This window comes from Plecotus auritus (assembly GCF_963455305.1).
Source record: "Plecotus auritus genome assembly, chromosome: 7".
NCBI classification, from domain to species: domain Eukaryota; kingdom Metazoa; phylum Chordata; class Mammalia; order Chiroptera; family Vespertilionidae; genus Plecotus; species Plecotus auritus.
Genome location: NC_137774.1, coordinates 81,195,337 through 81,211,790, shown reverse-complemented (window position 1 = coordinate 81,211,790; position 16,454 = coordinate 81,195,337).

Genomic DNA, 16,454 nt, shown 5'->3' with positions numbered 1-16,454 from the left:
TTCATTCTCCTGGTGCTGACAGAGAGATGGTGAGTCAAATTGGCTTTGGTTGTGAAATGAAACCCTGGGCAGGAATTATCATCAGACTTGGTAGGCAGAGCAGAGAAAGGGATTTAAATGACAGTGTTAACTGACGACTTGTTTGGCATTCAAATAGTCTCCTTAAGTCTTCTTCTTCTTCATGTCACCATTCAATGAGACAAAGCAGGTAAATGAGGAAAAGGTAGGAAAATTCTCAAATACTGTGATAGTTCATATTTAATAGCTCTCATTTAGGCTCTGAGCTGCACAAAATATGAAGCATTCTACCTAGTCCACACAGCAATCCTCCAAGGTGAGTATTTCCCATACCCCTACAGGTTGGCAATTGAGTCATATTGTCATCTTACTTGAGGTCACAAATATATCTCTGACTTCAAAATCAGCCCCCTCTCCACCTCATGGTGGTCCCTCCCAAGGGAACTTATTCATCATCTTTGACTTTGCTTAGAAGCCAGAGAGAAGAAGAGAGGCCATATCAGGAAGTCAAATCAGATTTCCTCGTGGTCTTCCTCTGTATTATGGAGTCTGGTGCTTGGCTGTCTGGGGTTAAATATTGCCACCATCACCCACCAGCTGTGTGACCTTAGGGAAATTATTTAGTCTCTCTGAACCTCATTTTCTCCATCTGTAAAACTGGGATAATTATGACATCTACCCATGGGGTTGTCATGAGGATTAAATAATTAAAGGATGTTAAGCACTTAAAACTGTGTCTGGCACATAGAAAGCTATTATTTTTCTAGTTGCTGTTGTTGTTTTTATTATTGTTAACTAGTAATGATGATAATGATTCCGATGGCATCAATGGTAAGAGCTAATTGTTGGGATATAGTTGTGCCCTTACTGGGGTGCCATATCTGACTGTGACAAGTGATTTACGTGTGGTATCTTAATTAACTCTCATCATTTGGGATACTTTTGGGTGTAGGTAAAAGAAATTGCACTTCCTGCTGGCTTAAATGGTAGGTTACTTGTTATTGCTTGTAACTAGAAACTCAGAGGTAAAGCAGGTCTTGGTGTAGTTTGATTTAGAGGATCAACAGTGATCCAAGGATCCAGGCCCTTTTTATCTTTCTGCTCTTTTTCCTCATGTTGGCTTCACCCAGAGGCTGGTCACAAGATGATTGAAGTAGTTATAGGCATCACATCTAGACCAGACAACAGCTAGGGATGAAAGAGGTTCTTGAAAGAAGGGAACTTTTCCCAGAATTCCCCAGTAATCTTCTGCTCTTTTTTTTCTTAAAATTTAAAAATTTATTTCAGAGAGGAAAGGAGAGGGAAAGAGAGCTAGAAACATCAATGATGAGAGAGACTCATTGGTCGGCTGGCTTCCTCCTACATGGCCCCTACTGGGGATTGAGCCTGTAACCCTGGCATGTACCAGGAATCCAACTGTGGCCTCCTGGTTCATGGGTCAACACTCAACCATTGAGCCACACTAGCCAGGCTGATCTTCTGCTCTTATCTTATTAACCAAAATTGTGTCACATGCCCAATCTGAACCAATCAGAGAATAGGATTTCCTCCAGACCAATCAGGTCACCCTTAGAGCTGAGGGTGATATCAGTCCTCCGGAAGCATGGAAAAGTCATGGTACCTGAAGAAAGTCATGATCTGTAAGGAAGAAAAAAAGGAAAACAGATCTGTGTGAGAAAAATTAGGGTACTTTTAATAGAGAAAAGAACCTTTTTAATAAAGAACATGAGGGTCTGAAAGGTTAAGCAATTTCACATAGTCATCAGATCAAAAGTTGAACTTGAACCCAACTGTGTCGGACCCTAAAATACACATTTTTTAAGGTCCACACTAAAGCTTTGTGGGGTATGGACAGGAGAGGTGATAATATTTATTGAGCACATACCATTTACTGGGCATTTTGAAGACACTTTACAAGAACCTTATTAATTCGTTCAATCAACCCAATGAATTAGGCATTTTAGTTCCTAACTGTCTTAACTGAGGCTGAATCAGAGGGTGTGGCTTGCTGCAAACCACTAATCTAATAAGTGACAAAGCCAAAATTTGAACCCACCTCTGTCTGGCTCCAAAGTCGAAACATTCCTCTGTTATTTGGGATTCATATGAGAGAAAAAAATCAAACTTTTAATGAGAATCCTTATGAATTTTAATTCAATCACCCAATTGTTTCTAATTTTTATTTTAGAATAAGAATTTCAAAGCACATACTGCAGTGAATCTTTTCTTTTTTCCACTCCAACCTCCTCTTTCCACCTGAATATGTCTAGGAGAAAACAGCTTAATTGGCTACTCTGATGCCCTGTGGGCTACATGGGGTCATGAGTGTGGGAATGGCTTCCTCAGGTTGTGTGATGGCACCCCTCCTCTTCCCCCTTAGCCAAGAACAAGGAGAGAGGTGAGGAGATTATAATCACATGGAACCAAGGTCACACTCAGATCTTGGATGGAAAGCCCTTAGCAGTTTCTCTTCTTTATTCTCTAAGATCCCTTCTAGTTCTAAGATGTGGAAAGGAATTCTGGTTAGTGAGACCCCAATGAAGTGCTAGGCAGTATTCTAGAGTTTAATATTCACAACATGCACATGAAATATTGGTATCCTTGGTAGAGATGAAGAAACTGTGGGTCACAGAGGTTAAATAACCACCCTGAATAACACAGCTGGTGAGTGAAGGTTGGAGCTGACTTGGGCCTGACTCCAAAGCTTTCATTTTTCTATTGTGTTTTCTGGATTGTAAATCCCCACAGGGGATCTGCCCAATTCATATATTTCTTTGCACTCTTCTATATCCTATGCACAGACATGTTAATTTCTTTTTATCAACACTAACAGAAACCCCTCAGACTAGCTTAAGCAAAATGAGGAATTAATTTTAATAATACTGATGTCTCACACAGCCCAAGAGCAGATCTGGGTCTCAGGAGCAAATGGGAATTATCATGGTCTTGATGGCCATGTAAACTCTCCATTATAGGAGCTTCCCTGGGTGTTTGCTACAGTCTTTTTGTTCATTTCATACAGCCTAGTTTACTTCCCACAAAATGTAAAAAAAAAAAGGTACTTCTAGTTTACATGTAACTAGATTATTCATGTAGAACCTTTCTTTTTTCTCCCTTTCTCTCCCGCCATCTCAACCATCTTCAAGTTCTTTGTTCTCTGGGAAGGGATTACTTGGCTTAACTGGATTTTTTTTTTTTTTATTGTCTAAAGTTTTACATATGACTCCTTTTTCCCCATTTGACCCCCTCCCCCATCCCTTCCCAGCCTGGGCAAGCCCCCACCGCCCCAGTGTCTGTGTCCATTGGTTATGCTAATATGCACACATATAAGTCCTTTGGTTGCTCTCTAATGCCCCCTCTCCTACCATTTGTCTCTAGATCGAGCTATTCTTGTTCATCAAATTACGTTGATCATTATATCCCACATATGAGTGAGATCACATGATATTTATCTTTCTCTGACTGGCTTATTTCGCTTAGCATAATGCTCTCCAGTTCCATCCATGCTGTTGCAAATGGTAAAAGTTCCTTATTTTTAATAGTGGCATAGTATTCCATTGTGTAGATGTACCACAGTTTTTTAATCCACTTATCTGCTGATGGGCACTTAGGCTGTTTCCAAATCTTAGCTATTGTAAATTGTGCTGCTATGAACATAGGGGTGCATATATCCTTTCTGATTGGTGTTTCTGTTTTCTTGGGATATAGTCCTAGAAGTGGGATTACTGGGTCAAATGGGAGTTCCATTTTTAACTTTTTCAGGAAACTCTATACTGTTCTCTACAGTGGCTGCACCAGTCTGCATTCCCACCAGCAGTGCAGGAGGGTTCCTTTTTCTCCACATCCTCTCCAGCACTTGTCGTTTGTTGATTTGTTAATGATAGCCATTCTGACAGGTGTGAGATGGTATCTCCTTGTTGTTTTGATATGCATCTCTCAAATGATTAGTGACTTTGAGCATGTTTTCATGTGTCTTTGGGCCTTCTGTATGTCCTCTTTCTATAAGTGTCTATTTAGATCCTTTACCATTTTTGATTGGATCATTTATCTTCCTTTTGTTAAGTTATATGAGTTCTCTGTAAATTTTGGAGATTAAACGCTTATCGGAAATATCATTGGCAAATATGTTCTCCCATGCAGTGGGCTTCTTGTTGTTTTGTTGATGGTTTCTTTTGCTGTGCAGAAGCTTTTTATTTTGATGTAGACCCATTTGTTTATTCTCTCCTTAGTCTCCATTGCCCTAAGGGCTGTGTCTGTAAAGATATTGCTACTACATATGTCTGCTATTTTGCTGCCTATGGAGTCTTGTTAGATTTTTATGGTTTCCCATCTTATATTCAAGTCCTTTAGCCATTTTGAGTTTTTTTGTTTGTTTGTTTTTTTGTTTTTTTTTTTGTGTGTGTGTGTATGGTGTAAGTTGATGGTCTAGTTTTATTTTATTTTATTTTTTGCATGTATCTGTCCAAATTTCCCAGCACCATTTATTAAAGAGGCTGTTTTGACTCCTTGTATGCTCTTGCCTCCTTTGTCAAATATTAATTGAGCATAATGGGTTGGGTCAACTTCTGGGTTCTCTTTTCTGTTCCATTGGTCTATATGCCTGTTTTTGTGCCAATACCAGGCAGTTTTGAGAACTGTGGCTTGGTAATATAGCTTGATATCTGGTAATGCGATCCCTCCAACTTTGTTCTTCTTTCTCAGGATTGCTGTGGCTATTCGGGGTCTTTTTTTATTCCAGATGAATTTTTGTAGAGTTTGTTCTAGATCTTTGAAATATGCCATTGGTATTTTAATGGGGATTGCATTGAATCTGTAGATTGCTTTGGGTAGTATGGGAATTTTAATGATGTTGATTCTACCAATCCATGAACATGGTATGTTCTTCCATTTGTTTATGTCTTCCTCTATCTCTTTTTTCAATGTCCTGAAGTTTTCCAATTACAGGTCTTTTATATCCTTAGTTAAGTTTATTCATAGGTACCTTAATTTTTTTGGTGCTATGGTAAATGGGATTGTTTTTTTCATTTCTCTTTCTGTGGGTTTGTTATTGGTGTATAAAAAGGTCATAGATTTCTGGGTATTAATTTTGTATCCTGCTACATTGCCAAATTCATTTATTAGGTCTAGTAGTTTTTTGATGGAGTCTTTGGGGTTTTCTATGTGTGGTATCATGTCATCTGTGAATAAGGAGAGTTTTACTTCTTCTTTTCCAATTTGGACGCCTTTTATATCTTCTTCTTGTCTGATCACTATGGCTAGCACTTCCAGTACTATATTGAACAGGAGTGGTGAAAGTGGGCATCCTTGTCTTGTTCCTGTTCTTAGGGGAAATGAGTTTAGTTTTTGGCCATTGAGTATGATGTTTACTGTATGTTTGTCATATAAGGCTTTTATTATGTTGAGGTATGATCCCTCTATTCCTACTTTGCTGAGAGTTTTTATCAAGAAAGGGTGTTGGATTTTGTCAAATGCCTTTTCTGTATCGATTGATATGACTATGTGATTTTTGTCTCTCAGTTTGTTTATGTGATGTATCACATTTATTGATTTGTGAATATTGTACCATCCTTGCATCCTGGGAATAAATCCCACTTGGTCATGGTGTATGATCTTTCTAGTGTAATGCTGAATTCGATTTGCTAGAATTTTGTTGAGAATTTTAGCATCTATGTTCATCAAGGATATTGGCCTGTAGTTCCCCTTTTTTGTGGTGTCTTTATCTGGTTTTGGGATTAGAGTAATGTTGGCTTCATAGAAAGAGCTTGGAAGTGTGCCTTCCACTTGAATTTTTTGGAATACTCTGAGGAGGATATGTTTTAGTTCTTCTTTGAATGCTTGGTAGAACTCCCTGTAAAGCCGTCCGGACCAGGGCTTTTGTTTGCTGGAAGATTTTTGATCACTGCTTCAATTTCTTCAGTAGTTATTGGCCTATTCAGGTTTTTTTTATTCTTCTTGATTGAGTTTTGGGAGCTTGTATTTTTCTAAGAATATGTCCATTTCATCTAGGTTGTCCATTTTGTTGGAATAGAGTTGTTCATAGTATTTTTTCATAATCGTTTGTATTTCTGTGGGATGGGTTGTTACTTCACCCTTTTCATTTCTGATTTTGTTTATTTGGGTCCTCTCTCTTTGCTTCTTGGTGAGCCTGGCTAGAGGTCCATCAATCTTGTTTATCCTTTCAAAGAACCAGCTCTTGGTTTTGTTGATCTTTTGTATTGTTTTTTTTGGTCTCTATGTCATTTATCTCTGCTCTGATCTTTATTATTTCCTTCCTTCTGCTTACACTGGGCTTTTCTTGTTGCTCTCTTTCTAACTCTTTGAGTTGTAGGGTTACATAATTCATTAGCATGGTTTCTTGTTTTTTTTTGAGATAGGCCTGTAGAGCTATGAACTTCCCTCTCAAGACTGCTTTCCCTGAGTCCCATAAATTTTGGATTGTTGTGTTTTCTGGCCTAACTGGATTTTGTGTGTAACCCTAGCCCAACCTTCTGTGTCTGGAGGGTGGGCATAATGTTGGACCAAAATGATGGCTCCCCTTGGAACTAAGTGGATAGAAGGAAGTAAATGCTCAATAAATGCAGCAGGTTGTAGTATTGGCCACTCAACAGTATTTACTCATTCCCTTCTTTGAGTCTTGAGGTGGAAAATAGGTTGAGATGCCATTTGGAGAGGAGAAAAAGCCAGTGTATGAGCTCAAGGGGACATGGTTAAAGTTCATGGAGTTTTTCTTAGAATTGAAATTGGTGTGTACTTATCTCTAATGTTAGAGGTCCTTTGGTTACAAGAAGGCTCAAGGTATTTCCTGATGTTGTTTCTTCTTCACTTAAAACTGTGTTCTTAATTATGGGTGCACATATGGATTTTTAATGTGGAAGTTATCTATTTCTGCTTAGGCCCCACCTCCAGGGATTCTTGATCCAATTAGTCTGGGGTAGAAATATGCACCAAAGCTTCTCCACAGAATTTCCAAGGTGAGTCTAATGCACATGGAAGGGACAGCCACTGATTTAATATGAAAAGCAGTTGCCTGAGGACCTGAGCCTATTCCAAAAAGACACTGAGACCAAAAAGTCACATGATCACAGGCAGTCAAGGAAGGATGGTATCATTTCCCACAGGCAGATAGTGGCAAGGCTCTGAAGTGTTGTCCTCTCTGGGAGATGCTGTGCTGAAGCCATCAGTTGGTCACTTTGGGAGTAAGACTTGTTTTTGACAATTACAAGAATAATAACTGAAACTCAGGTGGATCTTGTTAGTGTCAAGTACACTCCTACTGGCTCCAATTTTCTCTGCCCTTTTAATTCATCATCTCCCATTTGAAATGGTATTACAGCATTTTAGGAAGAGCTCTTGAGACCTAAAGTGATGGGATAACAGGTGAAGTGGCCATTCCTGACATACAGCCAAACTTCAGGGACAGAATGGAAACACTTGCTGCATTAGCTTCCCCAGGAAGGCCACCTTGGTCTCATTATTTATCTCACTTCCTAGACAGTTACAGCACCTTCCCTACCTAGACAAGCTGATAACAGCACCTTGAATCTGTACAACATTTTGCTACTTATAAAGCTCCCTTACAAATAGCTCAGTGCTCCCCAAAGTGTGATAACATGAACCATATGAGAGGATTTTAAGTGGTACATAGAGATTAGTAATACATTATCTTAATGTATATTAGGGAAAACATAATTATCAAGTGAAAACCATGGTTTCACAGATATTATAATTTTGATAAAGTAGATGATTAAACCCTCAAACCTCCCCCACCCTTTTAGTCAGTTGATTTAGAGAAGTATTTATTTCAAGTGGTGGTAAGAAATTATGATGTGTTTTGAGGGTGATCAAAGTTTGGGAAACACTGTGTTATTTCCCTGAGTTACCAAACAATCCAGGGTAAGTAGGTTGTCATTTGTTCTCAGTTTTATTTTATAGGTTAGAAAATGGGGCCTTTGAGAACTTAAATAACTCATCCAGTGTTGAGTTTTTTACAGACTTGAATCCCTGTCTACTGAATCTAACTTCAAGTTTCTTTTCATTACCTGCCTCTTCTACAGAAAGTCATGTGGCTCTGGATATGTAACAGAACACACTAATTCAGTGGATCTAAAAGTGGTTCATGGGCCAATAGTTTAAGCATCATCTTCTAGAACATATTAGAAATACAATTTCTTAGACCCACTCTAGAACTACTGAATCAGAAACTTGGGGGATGAGGCCCAGAAATCTCTTTTATCAAGTCCTTGATGCACACTAAACTTTGCGAACTATACTATGTTTTCAACAGGGGTTTATTCTGCCTGCTAGGAGTCATTTAGCAATGTCTAGGGACACCTTTGGTTCCAACTGGGTCAACGGGTGCTACTGGCATCTCATGGGTAGAGGCCAGGGGTGTTGCTAAACACCCTATGATGATAGGACAGTCCCCACAATGAAGAATTACCCACCCCAAAATGTCAATAGTGCTAACACTGAGAAACCCAACACCAGACTAATTGATCTTGGCTTGATTAGCATTGCAGTTAGGTCAATGAGGCTATATTTGAGAGAGCAAACATAGTCTTAAAATTGTGTCTTATGTTGGCCTCCAGTTGACTGAGTAGTATGACTTCCACTTGTCAGTACTCAGAAATGAATGGCCAGTGGACAAGACTGTGTGTGGTCATATCATGATACCTGAAATGGGTTTCGCATTATGGTCAGAGATGGAGGTAAAGTCCAGCTCAATGGACCAGATTAGACTGAGGCAAATGTGTGGGGTCTTTGTTTGGTACACCCTATCTCATCTCTCTCAGCACCTACTCTTCAAACGGTGCCCTGGATGCTAAGACACCCCCCCCAGAAAATAATGCATATTAAGATCCCTATTAATGAGACAGAATAATGTACTAGTCAACTGTACCATTTGGAGTTCAATTCCAAGCTTCACCATTTCTTGGCTGTATGACTATAGGCAAATTTCTTACTTTCCTAAGCCTCAGTTGCTCATCTGTAAAATAAGGGTGAAAATAAATAGTAGTACTTTCCTCAAATTGGACAATGCATGTGAAACTCTCAGATCAGTGCCAGATCCATAGAAAATGCTTGCCACATGCTAACTGTACTAGTAATTATCAAATCCCTGTACTGTCTCTTTAAGTCTTATATCTTTAAAGTGCCTAGTCTATTCCTTTTGTGCTCAATAAGAATGCTTGATGCCCACCTCTTTGAGCTCATTCTGGATCTGGTGTTCTCACTCCACCTCAGATCTGACATTGGATGCTGCCCAACCAGAACTACTTTTCTCTCCCTTCTTATCTCTCCTCTCTTTCCTCACCTCTGATACGACAGGAGTGAATTGCATTATACACCCCCCATTCATGGACTTTACCCCTGGCCCTGGAAGGTTGTTGTTATCACAAATGGGGATAGGTGCCTGGCACTACACTAGCTGCCCTAAATATCAAAGAATGCATTTTTTTTTAAATTATTGATTTTAGAGAGACGGGGGAAGGGAAAAAGAGAGGGAAAGAGAAACATTGATTTGTTGTTCCACTTATTTATGCATTCATTGCTTGCTCTTGTATGTGCCCTGACTGGAGATAAAACCCACAACCTTGAAGTATTGAGATGATGCTCTAATCAACTTAGCTACCCAGTCAAGGCTCAAAGAATGCATTTTTGAATGATGGGTTATTAGCATCGGGGAAGATGATTTCAGGCAAAGGATGGCTTCACCCCATCTAGGCAGGCTTTCATAAGGTCAGCCTAGCCCAGGTTAATGCGGTTTTCAAAATAATAAAGGGGAAGAATAAAAATCTGTCTGTTTTCATTAAGTCCAATCCTTGCCTGTATATTAGAATATGTTTAAATCTGCACAGTGTAGATGGATGGCTGGCCTCCATGTCAAGCTAGGTACAAGGAAGGTGGAGGGGGGGGGGGGCTCCTCATTAGTGGCCCAGGAAGCAAACAGGGTCAAGAACATCATTAATAGAGAGCATTCCTAATTAGTCTTTAGATGATTATACCACTGAGGGAGGAGCTGATGGGGGAAGCTCTGAACATCTCATTAGAGGGAGAACTGTTCTAGGTTCTTTTCCTTCTACATAATCTCAGAAATAGGCCAAAGGTCTCTCAGGAGGCTCCCAGCTCACACCATCATCTACCTGATGCAAAAGCCTCTTCTGGCTTTGCATCTGAGCATCACAATGAAAAATCTCCAAGTCAAAACAGAGAAAAAGAATGGGGAAATCTCACACAGATACCTATGCAGTCCTCCTGATAACAGAGCCCTCATCTTAAATGGAATTAAAAGAAAGCAGTTTGAACAGTCTTTGGAGACCAAGGCTAGGTGAGGTGAGAGGCTGGTGAGTCAAACATTAGGGGTGCTCCTATCAGATTTGTTGTTGTTGCTGTTTCAGAGTTATGTTTATGGGTCGCAGAGTATCTCCCAGGGTATATGTGGGCCTCATGCAAAAATAATAAAATCAACAGTCATCCTTCCTCCTTCAGAGGAGTTATTTTTTGAGTGTTTGTATGAGACACCCTAGGAGGAGAGCGCTGATAGATGGAGACTACTGTTTCTAAGGTTTGTTCAGTTTTCCAGGAAGAAGCAATATTTTGGTGACTCATACTAACAGCAGTTGTAGGGAGAATCTGCCAAGGTTAAGAACATTAAAAGTAAGGAACACAAAAAGGTTATGTTGGCTGACAGTAGAATATACTGATCCCTATGCCGAGCACAAGGGCAGTGGTTCTCAATCTTGGCTGTGCATTAGAATTGTCCTTGGCATTTAAACACAATCCAATAAAAATGTGCAATTCAATGTCAGACCTAGGCTAATTAGACCAGAACTTCTGAGGAATCTCTTAGGCATCCATAGTTTTTAAAGCTTCTCAGGTGGTTTCAATGTGAAGTCAGTGTGAAGAACCACTGACCTAAATAGATGGAGTTGAAGAGGATGCAATTTGCTCCCTTTAGAAAGTTGACAGAGGCCATCATGTAAACAAGTATATGTGATACAAGATATTAGATGTGCTAATGGGAATGTGTACAAGGTTTAGGGGTTTTGGAGAGAAATAATGACCAATTTTCCTTGGGAGAATCAGGGAATACGTCATGGCAGAGAAGATATCAGACAAATATTGAGAAAGATAGAGAATTTTGCCAACTTGGCAAGTGGGGAGGAAGGTTGAAGGAAGGAAGCACACATGCTATGCATGCAAGTAGAGCAAAGTCAAGAGGATGCCAGAGATTTCTGACCCATAACTATCCCATATGGAACACTTTGTGCAGAGTGGTCACACCCAACCTGGAGGATGCTCTTGACTGATGAGGAATCAGTGGCTAAAAAAATCTCCTTTTCTCTTCAGTGGAGCTCTGAGTTGCAGCCGAGGACAGTGCAAGTGCAGAGATGCCCTTCCCAGATTAAGAGGTGATGAGAGGACATTGAATGATATCCAATCTGTTGTGTGTTAATGTTTTTTGAAACACCTGTTAGCATTTTATGAACTCCATGTGGCTTCAAATCAGGACACCAGGCTCTTCCACCTGCTCTGAATCTTTTCATTGGCTCTTCATGACAGGTGGTTTTAGGAGCTTCCTCTTCCTCAGAACATCTTAATAGCCTGATTGCACCATGTCATAACAGGGCATCTCCAGTTATGTTTCTGGTAGCATGTACCTGTATCTGCTCACTGACCAAGGTCCATAGTTTATTGAGGTTGACAGTGGACAGAAGTTTTCATTCCCTTGAAGTGGTAATGCCTCATACTAACCTTGCCAAGTTACCTGGGTGGCATCTGTCTAAGTTATTCCTGTGGTGATGCCTGCCAGTAACATAATCCTGGTTTGTGGTGCCTCTGGTGCTTGCTTATATGGCCATCTCCATGGCTCATGTGGCCCTGCCATTTCTGGTCTTCCTCATCTTGATGGCATGTGACTGATATAAATGCGATATTACTGGTTTTAAAGTTGCAGCATTGCCATGAGTGGGTGCTACAGCTAATAGAAACAAAGACGGGTGTGGCCACAGACACACAATTTGTGAACACTTGGTACTTGGTGCAGATTTGGAAGGTGTACTGTGAATTTTGGCAATGACATTCATATTTGGAAATACTGTTTGAGGTCAACACCAGTCAAGCCATACCCCCGTTGCCAGCTGAATTGTGAACAGGCTTATCCATCTTCTGACATCTCATCAATTACCACAGTTAACAGTGGAATTACCCATAACAATGCCACAATTAATGCTGCAACCACAATACATTTTTTTAAAAAAAACTGAGGGCTTACTATGCCCTGAATGTGTTAACTATTTTAAGAAACTTTTCATTATTTTCTGCCACTTCTGCTCCATTTATTCTATTCTTAATACTCACCAAATGTTTTACTTACATCTTGATTTACTCATGTAATGAGGGTAATATTTTGAGAATGTTAAAGAGATGTTTTTTCTCCTTTTTGTGGAAAATCATATTCTTCTGATAAAGTCCTGGAGTACGAGGGAATAAAGATGCCACCTTGGGAAGAAGAAGGGTGCAGAGTAGGAAATGTCACTGTGAGAGAGGAAGAGGTCTCTGAGGGCCGGTCCTGCTGTCACAGGCCGGGTGGGAAGAACAAGTTAGCAGCTCAATGACGAAGGTGGCAAAACACATATATCTTTATCAGCCTCTCCGGGCTAAAGTGCAGGGAGAAGAAAGCTTTTAGGTAGATTTAGGAGGAAGATGAAAACAGAAGATGGTTTTTCTTTTCCTGCTTCCTATTCAGGATCTAAGAGGGGTGGCTACTTCTGAACCGAGTCAGAGGCATGCTGTGGTTAGGGGAAGAGCTAGTCTGAGATAACATCGTAAATAAAATTAAAAAGAAATGTAAATTGGCTCTTGTGGGGACTGGAAAAAGCTAGATTTTAAAAGAATTCTTGAGGGACCTGGATGTTAGCTGACAATGGCCAGGGAGCTTGCCTTAGGGGCTGCTCTTCCGGAGGCAAAGTGATCCATGGTCGGTGCTGGAGGGCAGGCCACCTGGCCTGAAGCTGAAAGGGAGTGATCACCCCCAGAAGGAAGTGCAGCTTGTGGAGGAGCAGAGAGAGACATACCACAGGCCCTGTCTGGAGTGAGAGAGCACTGATGTCAAGTTCACCAGTCATTGGAATCCAGGTTGTCTGCCAAGCAAGGTTCCAGACACCAGGCAGCAAGGGACAAGAGAATCCAGGATTCAGTGGAAGGGCCTGGACAGTGTCTCTGAGGAGAGAGGGAAGACATTGGAAACACTGGGCAGAAAAAGGCTGAGTGACCTTAAGGCATTGAAATATTACCTCTGCCGGAGTTAATGTGATTAAACTAAATTTGGGGTTTACCCGCCATCCCTTGGGATGAGGGTTCATGAGGATTATCAAGTTAATACAGGAAATAGAATTTTCTTTGAAATCTGAATATGATGGGCAAATTTGTGACTCAACTGTGTTCTTTTCCAAGACTGCCTCAACAAATCTCCACACACTGGGTGGCTTAAAATAACAAGAGTTTAGGGTCAGGAGGCCAGAAGTCGGACATCAAGGTGCCAGAGGCTTGGTTCCTCTGGAGCCTCCAGTGAGCTCCTGGTGGTTGTGGCAATCCTAGGTGTTCCTGGACGTGTACACTTTCTCCAACAATACGGCTTCAGTCATAAGAGCCAGTTCCCCAAACTTTTCTGCTCTGCTTCTAAGTAGAGGGTGGATCCTGAACCTTCATTCTACCTCTGCTAGTATTTGTTGAGAAAGAGAGGGTTCCTGTCTGTGTGCAAACACGAAGGACATTGACTCCTAGCCTTGCTTGGCTGGGAGAGTTCAAGCTCTGTCCAGCCTTCCTGAGCCTGGATTAGCTCTGCTGTTTATCAGAATGAGGATTAGACTGGGCAAGACACACCTTTTGCAGGAGAGGATGTATCCATGCAGAATTTCGGAAGGCTTTTGATCAGCCTGCCATGTAATTAGGAGATAAAATAGGACCTAGGCAACTGATGGGGCGGGGTGGAGGGGGAGGTTATTCAATTAGTTTGTGGCATTGTGCCTCATCTATGGCATAACAATGGTTACTTCTTATATTTTGCTGTATGCTTGTAACAAAAGAGTTACCTAGGCAGCCTTGTTCAAATAGTTAGGACCTTCAGACTAAATTTACTATTATGACCAGGTGCCACAACTGCTCTCAAAGCCCTGGAAACCTGCATTATCCCTGGAACAACTGCATTCCAAACCCACATCTAAATGTGGTCAAAATCAGACCCTTCCTCCATCTTCAACTCTGCCAATTTACTCTAACCCATCTCTTTCTGTAACACTTCTCTTACCTTTGATTACACACAATGAAACTCAAGGCCATGGCCATGAAGTTGAATAGACCCAGCAGCCGTACACTTAGTTGTGTGTCCTGGACCAGTCTTCTCAGCCCTGGCTGAATGCTAAAATGATCAGAGGATCCTAAAAATCCTGATATCCAAACCCCACCCCAGACCAATGAAGTCATAATATTTGGGGGTGAGGCCCAGGCATCAATCAATATTTATTAAAACTCCCCAGGCAATACGATGGACATCTACATTTCAGAACCAGTGACCTTGGATAAGTCATTTGCCTTTTCTAAGTCTCAGTTTGTTCTTCTACAAATGGAGATAATGTCTAGCCTCAGAGTTTTTGTGAGGATTCAATGACAATGTGTGAAACATGCTTAGCACAGTGCCTGGAATTTAATAATCTCTCACTATATGGCAGTTATTTTTTATTAGTTTTGGTCTTGTGTTTTTCTCAAATTGTTTCTTAAGTTTTGTTTTCAAAAGGAGATGGTAAGTTTTTCTCTAGACACTAATACATTTTCTCCATAATTAATTAATTAAACATGTATTCATTAGGGTATGTCTTTTTATTAAGTACTATAGGGAAAAGGGTTTAAAAATAGAGAAGACAAGGGCCATTATCTCCAAGAGTTCAGCATATAATAGGGAAAGATAATGTAATGCCCATGGCTCCAATATAAAATATGCTGTATGATAATGATCTCTATATATAAAAGCCTAATATACAAAGTGTCCCCTTGGGAGTTTGACCAACCGGGAGTTCGATCGCTCGCTATGACGTGCGCTAACCACCAGGGGGTGGCACAGAATGGAGGGAGGGCCAGGCCTCTAGGGATCCTACCCATGCACAGATTTTGTGCACTGGGCCTCTAGTGTTAATATAAGTAGCCATGGCATGCAATGGAGGAGAGCACAGTTAATTGTGGTTGGGGTACTTGGAAAGACTTCTTAGAGAAAAAAGAGCCTGAACTAACTGGATCATGTAGAATGAGTAAATCTGAGATGAACATCTCAGTGGCAGACAAAGAACATGCAGGGAGAAAGAACAACTCTTATAAAGACAAAAGGGGTGAAGAAAGTTGATTTCCCCCAGTACTCCAAAAAAAGCAAGCAATTCATGTCTTAAGAGTTTATTCCGCACTCTATTGTGCACTTGATACTAATATAAACTTTATTGTATGTCAATTGTAATTGAAAAAAATTATTTAAATTAAAAAGAAAAAAAAATGTAAATGGCACTTCTAACCCTCACCCCATTCTGGGTGGAACCACATAGTATTAAAAAACATAAAGGAAGGTAGAGGTAATTTATGGATGGCCTGGAAATCCAGGGTAAAGAACTTGGACATTTTTATCTCTTTCACTAGTTGGGTGCACAGGTTGTTAGTTGTTATGATCTTGCTTTTGAGTTGAGTTGTACAAATAAAGCATAGTCCTGCTGGCAGTATCCCATGAGACCCATTAGCCTCAAGCCTAGTACAAAGAGTGTACATTTCTAAAATTTGTGTACGATACACACTAGTCAAAATGTGGTTCATTGCCGAAACCGGTTTTGCTCAGTGGATAGAGCGTCAGCCTGCGGACTCAAGGGTCCCAGGTTCGATTCCGGTCAGGGGAATGTACCTTGGTTGCGGGCACATCCCCAGTGGGAGGTGTGCGGGAGGCAGCTGATGGATGTTTCTCTCTCATCGATGTTTCTAGCTCTCTATCCCTCTCCCTTCCTCTCTGTAAAATATCAATAAAATATATTAAAAAAATACTTAAAAAAAAATGTGGTTCATTGAGCAGCAGCATTGACATTGCCTGGGGGTTTGTTAGAAATGCAAATCTTAGACCACACCTCAGATCTATTCGATATAAATCTGAATTTTAACAAGATCCCCATTGATTGATATGCACTTTAGCATTTGGGAAACATTGGCCTGACCTCTTCTCTTTGTAGCATCTTTCCCAACCTCCATCTAACTGAACACTTCTCTCATCAACATAACAACTTGTATCCCATAATAAGCAATAAAAATGTTAGCAGAAAGGACAAAAAGAGCAAGTTGGCAACTATAACCTTTGCCCCCAATGTAGAAATGTTTTGTTTCCAGAAGTTTCTTGTCATGAAACCAATTTCTTC